The sequence below is a fragment of the Neopelma chrysocephalum genome, unplaced genomic scaffold, assembly GCF_003984885.1.
Source record: "Neopelma chrysocephalum unplaced genomic scaffold, ASM398488v2 Primary Assembly neopelma1_22, whole genome shotgun sequence".
Lineage (NCBI taxonomy): Eukaryota > Metazoa > Chordata > Aves > Passeriformes > Pipridae > Neopelma > Neopelma chrysocephalum.
This window is the reverse complement of record NW_020897689.1, coordinates 19,814,911-19,827,457: the sequence shown is the minus strand read 5'-3', so window position 1 is coordinate 19,827,457 and position 12,547 is coordinate 19,814,911. Positions and strand designations below refer to the sequence as shown.

At 38.5% G+C, this 12,547-nt stretch overlaps 1 protein-coding gene across 6 annotated transcripts in view; it reads right to left on the bottom strand.

The window, feature by feature from the left end:
* The window catches only part of NOL4 (nucleolar protein 4), a 188,655-nt gene that overhangs the window by 97,374 nt on the left and 78,734 nt on the right, over nucleotides 1-12,547 (bottom strand). The window contains exon 1 of one of the 6 annotated variants that reach the window (XM_027674453.1): nucleotides 1,125-1,226. The exons of the other annotated variants lie outside the window; for them this stretch is intronic. The gene's annotated coding sequence lies outside the window, so the exon portion shown is untranslated. Of the gene's footprint in view, nucleotides 1-1,124; nucleotides 1,227-12,547 lie in introns of those variants that run through there. 6 annotated transcript variants of the gene reach the window in all.

The following is a 12,547-nucleotide window of genomic DNA, read 5'->3' as shown; positions in this document are numbered from 1 at the left end:
ACCTATCTTGCAAGGTGAAAACAGGTCTTTAACATCCTTGGTGTTATATTATCATGAATCACTAACGGGCCTCATTAAAACAAAGACTGCAAATGTATATGCATATATTGTCTGTATTTGTATATGCACATATGTAATGCAGAAACACATAAGCATGCATACATTTTATACATGTAAAACACATATATGCATAATAGAATTAAGTTAGAGAATACTGCTATATAGTAAACAATAATTAAATAATTATATTTTTTTGACTAAAAACAGAAAAAGCATGCATATGAAAAATGCAAAAATACATAGGCTGAACATATAAACTCTGCTGGAAAAATAAGTTTAAGAAAACCTGACAGTAACAAAAAGCAGACGATTAAAATCTTACTGCAAACAGTCTAGTCTAAAGCTGGGAGTCTTGAGCATCCCTTTAAGTAAAATGCAGGATCATATCAAAGAAAGGTAGAACATTAAAATAACCAGAAATGGAATAGCTAGAATACCCTCTGTTGAACTCTACCAGTAAGAAAACAAACACTTCACATGCTGCATCATGTCACACACTACTTTAATTCAGCTACATTAAAATGAGTTTTTTCCTCAAAGAAAAGCTGATATTATGACTATACCTTTAAAAAGCTCATGTTTTCTCTATTTGGGTTTTTATATGATGAAAAAAAATTTAATCAGGAATTGTAAATTTTCATGCTTAATTTCATAGTTCAGCATGAAAAGTTGAGTTTGCAGTTGAGTTTGCACAGCACACACAGACTGGTTTCCTCACGCTTTCCCACTTATTTTGCAGCACTCAGGAATTCCTAAGCACACCACACAGTGCATACACAATTTGTAAGCCATGCTCATCATCACTTGTTCAGCTTTATGCACCAAGTGAGACACACTTCAGGTTTCTAGGTGCGCATCTCACAATGATGTTTTAAAATTTTATCACCTAGTTTCCAGGGAACTGAGGCTTTGAACCTATATTTGAAATACCACCTGAACAGGTGAAACATATTGGTATTCCACACACAGCCTCCTGCTGTCATTCCACTGTTGGCATGGGACATTCTTCACCAGGACTTAGAAAACCTCATTCAATATTCCTCTCTGGAGGATCTGACACTTACTGTGAATTCTGCTCTTCAACTTAAATACCAGTATCTGTGGCAGGCCAATTCTATCATTGCAGATACAGCATCCCTCAGGCGAGGTCCAACCTTTCTCTTGCAGTGCACCCAGGGATTAGCTTGACTTCCCCTAAATTCTCTCCAGTGCACAGTACGAGCTAATCTTTCCTGTAGGAAGCAGGAGATGGGGTTGCCATGACAACAGAGCACATTCTAGCAGTGGGACCACTGAGATGAGCTGAAAAGACGACAGTGAAACATGCACTCAGCCTTCCTCCAGGGCTATGGGCTTCTTCCTCCAGGATTTAATTCCCCTGCAAGTTTACTGACAGGCTAGGAGGTTGATTAGCTATGTATTTTGCTATGGGGAGATTACTAGTTAAGAATATGGTTGAGAGATCATAGCATTATTTAATGAAACTGCCATTCCTGCTTACATTAAATTGCTGATTTAAGCGTGGCTGCTTTTAAACCACTACTCATTCATACACAGTAGTCTTATACTTAGTCCACACTAACGTCTTACTGTGATAAGGAAAGTCACAAGCTGAGTCTTGCACTCCAGTTTTGGTTTTCTAGCATATTAGCCACGTTTTTGTGCCCTTACACACACATGCTCATACACACACAGGCACACAAAGAGCACAGTGTAACATCTGTGTTTGGAGCTCAAAGGGTTCTGCTGATGGGGGATGGGGCACCGAGAAAAGCAAATCACAGCAGCCACGTGTCTTATACAAATGGCACAACCACAATAAGCTTTGGGAGCCCTGTTCATCAGGCAAAAGAAAATTGAGTAATCTATACTGTAAATATCAGCTATTTTCTGCCACAGAATAATGTCTGAATCCTATGCGTTAAAGATTTTTTTCTCAATGAGAGCAATAGAAAGCTTTCAGAATAGAAAGTTCCTGCATTTCAATTATTTACACCTTTTTAATTGCTCAATCAAATTTTCATGTAAAGGGTTTTTCTTTGTGTTTTAATTTCTCTTAGAAAACCACACAACATATTACTGTGGTAAATTCCTGGCGGTTTGAGCATGACTGTGTCTTCTCCTATTATTTCAGAAACAAGCGTGTCTCAGTGAGCTTTCACATTGAAGACACAGTAACCAAAAATGTAAGGTCAGTCTCTAATCATGTTTTTAATCATACATTTACATAGGACAGATTCCGCCCTCCTTTGTGCCTTCACTCTCAAGCATGTAACGTGTTATATGCTGCACACTCAACACTGACAGGCTACAGTCCCCTCAGTAACTGTAAAGGCTTGATCTATGTGAGTACTGAAAGAGCTGCAGATGAGCCAAATCTACACCATCTGAATCCATTTCCCTCTCCAGAAATTTTAAAAGCTAAGAACCTCTGTGATGGTCTCTGACACATGAAAGAGAAGGAGCCCAGGGATTGCATTTAGCCAGAACTCCTATAGGCAGGGGAGGTGGGGGTGGACAAGATAGTGGGCAGATGTATAGCAGCTTTCCCTCTGCAGCAAGTTATACAGGACAGTTGGCAGGTTAGTCCCAACTAACTTAGTCTAACTACGTCCACATAAGGACAGGAATAAGGCTTTGGCTGGAGAGGGAAGGTTTCTTCTTGGGGAGGCACCTTGCTGCCTGGAATGGGTAATGAAATTTTTGGGAAATCTAGGGGGATGGGGGCATCTGGAAGCCCAGGTCAGGATCTCCAAATTATTATCAAATCACTTTTTATCCTAGTACCATACTAATTGCATTTATAGTGAGAAGCTTCCAGACAAAATCCAACCAAAAATAAAAGCATACAATTTATTTTCCATACCTAGGCAATATTGCACCTCTGCAATCTTGAAAAGTATTTAGTGTTACACAACCCTTTAAAATTTTACCTTAACTTGGATTTTAGCATGTGTTGGGAAAATATATGCACAAAACAGTATCCCTCAGAATCTGCTGGCTCTGACTCTCCCACAGCTTGCTATGAAGATGAATTACACCACATAGTATAGCACCTGTATTTATTATCATCTAATTAGCATTAGGTTTTACTTTTTCTTCCCTCTACTTTTCCACTCAAGTTCTATCCAACTGGAGAAATGCCAGATCATGTAAGCGACATATGGCTTTGCTTTTGAAATCACCCATATAGAATTCTCAAATACTGAAAAATCTTTGCCTAAATAATTTTCAGCTTGAGAGACAATATTTTACACCTTCAATTCCAGTGGGAAACACTGATATTTGTAGGTATGCAAATTGGTTTTGAGGAAAAAGGGCATATAATCAGAAGTTGAATGATGTTACAGATTTTTCCTGTCACATGCTGTCTCTTCACAATGTGAAGAGAACAGTTAGCAGCAAGATTAATGTTGTGAAAATAGCTAAACTACTATTACGGTTAATGAAAGCAAAGTTCTGTTTCCTTTTTTTATTTCACAAACTATGACTGTAGAAATCAGTAAATACTGCCCTTAGAATGCAAACATCCATTTCATAATGCTAATGTGCAGAAATTCCATTTAGTAATATTGCATTCTGTGTTTCTGGAAATTCAGTCTTTCAGCCAAACACAAAACATAAGTACTATGTTACTTTAGTTGTTGAATAGGGAATGGATTCCACTGCCAGCACCCTAAACAAGTAGCACCCAGTTACTAAAATCGGTCCAAACTATCCCTGACCTGCTTATTTCTGGCAAAAACTTCTTGGGTTTTATTTCAGATTAATACCCAAATCATCCTCTCAACAGGAACACATCCTCTCGCACACACACACATGAAGAAACAAAAGCACTTTAAATGAGCAAAGTTTGGAGATCTCCTGGAATATCCAAGAGTTCACAGTGTTCCTACTACATACATATATCCCTTGGTATACCCAGGCGAAGGCAACTGGTTTAGTGCACCCCAGTCGAGCATGCCAGAACAGGGGATAAGATAAAATGAAAGTTGAGGATGTATATTTAAGCAGTCTACTCTAACTAAGGAACAACACATATGTGTAACACACCATGAGCAAAGCAGCACGCTTCTGAGGCTTGAGTAGAGTAACCAGCTCTAGGTCCTTAGCAGAAACTGCCCCCACTGCTCTCATAGGTCTGTCCTACCTTCTTTGAAGGTAGAATCTACCTTTATCAAGGTTGGAGTCTGAATTTTGTCCTTTGTCTACCCTCTTGCTTGGAAGGGGATGAGAGGTGAATACACAACAGGCCCTTTTTCTCTCAACAGGATAACCACAGTTTAAAGACAAGACGTGGGAGCTCAGAAGACACATGCTGTCCTATGTTTCTGCATGAATTCACAGCTTTGGACACAAATGAGGAGTTTGAGGATTTCACATTGAAAGTAAACAAGAGAAAAGACAGGAAAATAAAACTATATATAGGTTCAACATGAAAGGTTGACATGAGAAAGTGAAGGTTTCTGTTTTGATTTCCTGTCTTTTTCTTTACTATGCTTAACTGTGAAATCATCATTGAATTCTCATTTTTATTATATAGTTTCTGTATAGAGTTGTTCACAGAGTCCTTTAAAATCAGTGGATGAAAGGAAATATCAATCTTCTTTTTAAGAACTATTCATTTGAGATTAAACAGTGCTAAATGCCGAGCCCTGAACAAAAGGTTTAAGCTCATGTAAGTCTTGCTGAAATAGAGCAACAGTGCCCAGTACTTTACAGGATCAAACCTGTGATTTGGGGTTTTAAAACCCCTAATTCCCTATCCTTTCCTTTCTCTTTTTACATATATCTTGATTACTAAGATCTTGCTTTTGTCAGACGAATTCCTTATATGAAACACTGAGGGACCTTCAGTCCTTGTGCAGTGATACATCAAGCAGCAGCCTACACCAGCGCAAGCTGTACCACCACCTTCTGAAAGCAAACACTCAGATTTCATATTCTAAGCAAAGAACTAATGGTACAGAGCTAATACTCAGCATACACCTAAATAGGTAAATGAAAAAATGTGTTTGCTTTTTTCCTTCAAGACTGTAACAAAACTGTTCTCAAACACTTTTTTTTAAAAATGTCATATAGTTAAGCATTTTCCTCCTGTAATTTTACCAGTGGATCATCTAGGCAATCAGGACCTATTTCCAGTACGTCTCACACTGTTTTTCTCTCCCTGTGGTTGCTCTCAGTTCACTGACGTTACTCAAGGTTTACAAATAGAAGTAGGTGTTAGCAGAATCAGTGTTCAAGTATTTTTAATCAAATAATTTTGTAAGTAATAACATTTTTCAGGAGATAAGATTTTTCAATATGTAAAATGATAAAAAGTGCTGTGATTTCATTCTAATAGCCAAAGTAATTTAAACAGAAAAACTAAAACAGCCCGTACTTGTAATATTGTTCTATAATTTTATCTTCTTAAGCAAATGCTTTGCAATTTAGGAATGTAGTGCAAATGTGAAAGTACTCACTGAAGGGACAAGCTACCCCATTGTGAGACATGAAAACACTAAACAATATTAAACTAAATTATTTCTACACTGAAATCATAAATGCAAGATGAGGTCAGATGTTCTCAGTAAGATCTTCCTTCTTCTAGATCTATAAGATTAGTTTATCAGATTGGGAATGGTGGAGTGGGATAGCAAAGATTAAAATGTTCTTTCAAATGTCTGTTGCTTTTACAGCTTCAAAAAAATGAATTTCATACCTTTCTTAAACAGTCAATGCGATTGAACTGAGCTATTGCCAGAGGTCCCTCCAAATTCAACTATTCTGTGATTCTGTGAGTTACATGGGGTACTCTGTGGCAGTACGGTCTCTGCTGAGTGAGACCAACAAAAAAAGATTACACCATACTTCTGTCTGATAGACATTCTTATTTAAAAAGAGGATATATAGAAAATAACAAGGACATTGAAGTACATATTATTTCCAGCAATAAGCCCTTAACATTCTCCTGCAAGAGGAAAAGAACAGATATCCTCTCCCAACCCTGACATGGGCCAACAGCTTACAGGCATGATGGAGAACAGAGCAAGCAAATTTCCCTGGTTTACCCTCCCACCATCCAGCTACCTTTTTATAGAATCAAAAAATCAATTAGGTTGGAAAAGACCTCTGAGATCATCAAGTCCAACCTTTGACCAATCACCACCTTCTCAACTAGCCCATGGCTCTAAGTGCCACATCAAGTCTTTCCTTAAACACCCCCAGGGATGGTGACTCCACTACCTCCCAGGACAGCCCTTTCTAATGTTTAACAACTCCTTCCATGAAGAAATTCCTCCTGATATCCAACCTGAACCTTCCCTGACACAGCTTAGGGCTATGTCCTCTCATCCTGTCACTTGTTACCTGGAAGAAGAGGCTGACCGCCACCCGGCTACAACCTCCTTTCAGGTAGTTGTAGAGAGTGATAAGGTCATCCCTGACCCTCCTCTTCTAGAAGTGGTGGGGCAAAAGGGGATGCTACCATTCACTGTTTTGCTGTCTATTTCTTTCCTGGTGGGTCCAATGTTAAGCTTTAATATTAAGCTCTGAAGTGTCCTCATTCAGTCTGCAATTTCATCAAGGTTTGTGTTTCGAAAAGCTTGCCTACTTTTTTCAACTGCACTATCTAACATCTATCTACAAGTCCCGTTAAACCCTTATCTTCAGCACTACTTTTTGTTTTGTGATCTTGAGTAATTCAGTGTTGTCAACAACATCTCTCACCTTGCTCTCCAGCCTTGTTTCAAACTATTTATGAATATTTTGGAATAGTAAGAACCCTATTGCCCTATTGCAAATCCATTTAGACTCCACTGGTGACCTCTCACCACTGAGGGAACTAAATATTCATATTCTCAATTCCTGATTTTTCAACCACTTAGATACCACAGAGCCTTTACTAGGGACCTTATTAAAAACCTTTAGGAAACCCAGATGGATTACATTTTCATTCCCATTGCTGAGATAAGCACTGGAGCAAGCAAGTTGAAATGGCCCAGCACAGACCTTGGAGAGAGCTAACAATTAAACTGAGAGAAAGTCTGGGTGTTCCAGTGCTCAAGCTTGAAGACTCTGAGCCTTCTCTGAACCCCACACAGATGTACCCTACACCAGCCATAGGCTCAGCGACTCTTTCACTCAGTAGTACTTTTGACTCTTAACAGGTTTGAGCTCCTGACTCTTCCTCAGTTCACTGTTTTTCTGCATTGTGTTACTGTGCTCCTGCAGAGAAACCCTGTTCTTCAGGACAGTTTCTACTGATGTGACCAGAGAAGACCTCTGATTTCTTTCATCTGCAGCTCCCTGGATAACAGCTGCAACATTGCAAGATTCACATTTCCTGTTTTACGTTTCAATGCAAGATGCTTTGAAGGTCAGACCATTTTTTATCTAAATGTAAGTGTGAGCATTAAACTATACATTCCCAGTTAGGAAATTCAAGACACGTGTACTTAAATATTAAAATTAAATATGATCTGGGTAGTTTCACAAAAAGGTTACATTTAGCACCATGTTAATTTGGACAAATGAAAATGTTCAGTAATGTAGAACCTATTCATGCTCTGAGATAAGGGAGTTCATTTACAAATCTATGTTTTGCAAGCTCAGTGTTATTGCTGTTATGCAGTGTTGAAGTATAGTCTCTGAATTTATAGCACAAAACCTGTCAGAGTTCAAGGAGAGTCTGGACAACACTCTTAGTGATATGGCTCACTTTAGGCAGTCCTGTGAGTAGCAGGGAGTTGGAACTGATGATCCTTACGGGTCTCTTCGAACTTGAGATATTCTATTATTCTATGATTCTAATATTTACATTGAACACTATTAAAGAAGCGAATTGATTTCTGTTTGTTCATGTGAATTTTGCTCTACAACCTTGTGTCTTTGTGCATAAGCTATCCAATTGGGGCAGGGTAGTATCCTGTGTTTTCAGAAAAAACAACATGAACACAACCAGAGTATTTATCACTTTATTCTTTCAGTATTCATTATTTCAGCTGAAAAGCGGCATCTCTATACCATAGTCTTCAGTCTGGCTTTTTCAGCTGATTTGAAAAATCCAGGAAATTCAAGTTTTTATTGTTCAAGCATTAAAGAAATTCAAATACTACCTTTAGTTATGAAAAGAAAACTTAATCTAAATTAGTTTTATTGAAGTAATTTCTGCTTCATTGCTCATATTTATGACATTATGGGATATTATCAGTATGATAAATGCTTTTTATAGTGCTCATGGTTTCAATGAAATTAATTTTAGAAGCTGCATCAAATTTCCTTCCTATTACTTGAAATCATGTCACTGCAGTACTTTGGATGACCTCCTGTGCATTCTGTGTTTCAATGTGTTTAGGTCTATTTTCAATGTAACAGGAAGTCTGATTTTCAATTTATTCAGTCTTTTCAGAAATTTACAGCTTCTTTTCCTATATATATCAATTTAGATTACTCTTGAGGAGAAAGACTGATACTAGAAGAAGCTGGAAATGGATGCAATAACACATAGGAAGATGACAGAAAGTTCTATAAACAGCTTCGAAAGACCAAAAATGCATTTTTCCCAATCACACCAGGCAGGAAGTCCTATTTAAAATTCCCTGAACAGCCTTCATAGAATCACAGAATCATAGAATGGTTTGGGTTGCAAGGGACTTTAAAGATCATCTAGTTCCAACCTTGCTGTCATGGGTAAGGATACCTTCCACTCAATTAGCTTGCTCAAAGTCCCATCCAACCTGGCCTTGAACACTTCCAGGGATGGGGCATCCACAACTTATCCAGGCAATCTGTTCCAGTGCCTCACCACTCTCACAGGAAAGTATTTCTTCCTCATATCTAATCTAAACCTTTTCTTTTTCAGTTTGAAGCCATTCCCCCTTGTCCTGTCACTACATGAATTATGAATTCAGAGCAGGAGGAAATATTTTAAGTAATTTCTGTCTTAAAGATCACGGTATATAATACTTTACATAAAACATATTTGGTGATGATGTTTCTCCTGGAGCTGCCATTTATGACAGACACACAGAGAAATCAAGATGAGACAACAAGAAAAGTGATACCATATTAGTGGCCCAGCAAAGTTACAAAAAAGCATCCAGTTACTTATCTTCTAAAATCTAAGGATAAATATTTGGTATAAGACCACGAGTACCAAAATCAAAAGTGAAGCAGTTCACACTTTATTACTTTGCATTACTATAAAGAGTCAAGAAGGATATGCTATCCAGTTCTGGCTAGACAAAGAATCATAATCAAGGAACATACAATATGTGAAAAGAGTTGAATATTCACATTTTCATTGTGGTTCAGTATATGTCAGTATATTTGTAGGAAATTTAGTCATATTACCCCATGGCTGCTAGAATGACAATTGAGGAAGAGAGTAAGATGAAGTCAAAGAAAGTGCAAGCTGTAAAACATGCTTTTAAACACCCAGTCAGATAGGTAGATCTAAAACCTTTTAAGCATAGCTGATCTGTACACAAATACCTGCATCAGTTCTTTGCTTTGCTACGAAGTGCATCTCTGGAAGACTTGTATGAGATGCTGAAGCAATAGCATGTCAAGAGGATGTAAGAAAGAGTATGAAGAAAACTTTACTTCCTCTTGCTTTTTCCACCTAGTTCCAAAGTTCTGTTAAGCTTCAGCAGCAGGTATGGAAAAAATAATTCTTTGGCCCTGGTAGGAGGAACAGCTAAGCCAGTTTCCAGAGGGGAATTATGTAACTCTCATTTAAATAATTATCTTACATTCTCACCATAGGAGAAGGCAGTTGACTGATTCAGTATCTCGGCTGGCATTAAACTCACAGAATTATATGAAGAAAATATTCCAAGGACACCTACCCTGCAGTAAACCATTTATGCATTGCAGATAAGAAACACAAATAAACAGAGTTGAGACATGAGAGCATTACCTGAATCATAACCTTGGCTTACTTCATCTGCTAGCTAATGCTCACAGATAGATATTAATGTTAAGAAACATCTCGTAGGGACAGAGTGCCATAAAACTGACGTAAGAGTATTTGCTGTAGAGGTGGAAGAAGAAGAGGGGGAAATGGATACCACATCCATAGGGTATTCTAATGCCCAAAGCAAAGCATTCTCCATGTGTATAGTAAGGTAGCAGAAAAAAACTATCATGTCAAGACAATGACTGATACCTTCTTCCCTCTCCTGCTCTGAGAAAAACAAACATTTGATCAATGAATTTGTGAAAACCAAACTCCAATATGTTTCACAAAAGGGAGGAATAGCACTACCTGAATGAACTTCTATGGATTGTCCACACTAAGACATCAAATAAAAAAAAATTACATGGTCTTTAAGTCTCAGTTGAAGTAAAAACTTTCCCTATTGTTTCTTCCCAATGGTGATGCACAATTGGTCTGCAGTACATTACTAGATTAAGTACTGTTTTTTAATAAGGAAAAGTCCTATAGCAAAATCCATTTAAATCTGTGAGAATTACAGTGATTTAAGCAATCTTTGGATATGGTACTTCATGCAACATCACTACTTTAACTGGCAACAGTTTGCACATTGGGGAAAAGGTAAAAGTATGTTATTAATTGTATTCTCTAGTCACGACAGCATAAATAAATTCTGTGTACGTAACCTCCAAAAACCTTGATTAACCTCTCCTTTACTGCAGATCCAGTCCACTGCTCACCGATGTCATGAAGGTTTGCACTGGGACCTGAGTGCTTCAGATACAGAGGGGGACAATGAATTGACATTCAATATTAAGGACAGTTGGGCTGAGATTTGCAAACTGCTCTAAGACGTTTGGTCGAACAACAACAAAAGGATTGTTCAAAGCCCAACTAAGCAGTGACAAAACCATTTGGGACCCCCACAGTGCAAACTGATTTCAGTGAGAAGTACATGACCAGGACTAGAAGCTTGAATTCCAGCCATGCACAGCAGCTCATGTGGGTCCTGCATAATTTATCTGTCTCCTATGGGTGACTTTAATGGTACTGCACCTTCTAATTTAAGAAAAACATGCAAAATTATACTGAATGCATGATGGAGGAGTTAGCCAAATCTTGAGGAATTCAAGTGTCACTTTCTTCCCAGTTGCATGGCTGGTGCCTCTAAAATAGAAATGCTATCAAGTCTAATGTCCCCTATGCAAGACAAAACTGGTGAGGGTAACATTGATGACTAGTCTTGATACCAGCCTAGTCTCATCCATGCAGTCCAGCAGTGAGATGTGGGGGGTATTATTGTTAGTTCCCACCCAGGCATCAGATCTGAAACTCCCACTAGTAAACACGATTCAGGAAGACTGTTTCCCACCAACGTTCACATTACATAAAGGCTTTGATTACATCAAAATGAGAATGGTAACACTTTTCCCCTGCATCTCAGACTTACAGATTTTCACAAGCAGAAAAAAGTCCCTTTGGTTTTGGGGTTTTTTTAAATTTTGTTCACATTTTCTGCCACCAAATCACTAAAAGGTCAAGTATGCACAGAGCATCACTTTCTAGACCCAGTGCCCTGGGGTACTGGTTCCTCAGTGAGAAGGATGGATGGGCGCTTCTGATTTTTTTTTTTTTTTGCAAAGCTGGTACACTGGTTTGACATTGCCAGTAGGCACATCTTGCAGGGCTGCCTGTAACACCTGCGTCTCCACTGAGCTCTGCATCCAAGGCATGTATGAGTGTGTCACTCTTTGCACAGAAGAAGAAATCAGGGGTGGCACAAGCAGCCAACCTGATGGGTCCAGCTGCAGCACAGAGCAACCACTAAGGAGCATGCCTAAGCACCCAAATGCCTCTTTGGAGGAGGCAGGCACATGCAGTTCAGGCAAGGATTCCCTCACAGTTTACTTTTTTCTTTTAATGAACATGATCAAACAGAGCCAGGCTTTTGTTTTAGAGAGATTCCTCTTGCCATCTGAGAAAGGTTAAGGAAAAGAAAGTGAGAGTGTCAGCAGAGTACAAGAGGGGAAGTAAAGCAAGAAAAAAGGGCAGAAGTGGAGAGCCAAGGATTTGTCCTATTCTTTGTCCTCAAGTAGGGTTTTTTTCGCTTGGTTAGTGTGGGATTTTTTAAGAATTTCTGCTTAACTTGTGTGCATATGTAAGTGCATTAGCACTTACACACCCTGGCTTGTATTAGATCACCATTACGCCAGGCATTGTACCCATATATATGGGTACCCATAAACTCGCTGGTCTAAAATCTGCTGAATCAAGCAAGACAGGACAGAAAATACATGGATTTAAATAAATATTTTCACCTCTACTCTTCAGACAGGAAAAAAAGGCAAAGAGAAATCAAGAGACTTGACCAGGGCAAAGATTACCAGGAAAGAAATGCAAATGCACTGAATCCCAGAATCTGCATCTGCCCCTCTTGTGCTTGCACACTAGTCATTTCCAGCTATTTTGATGCGTAACCATTTCCATCTATCACCACAAAAAGGATAATTTTACATATATATAGTTTTATATAATTTATATATAATTTTTGGTTTTGTCTGA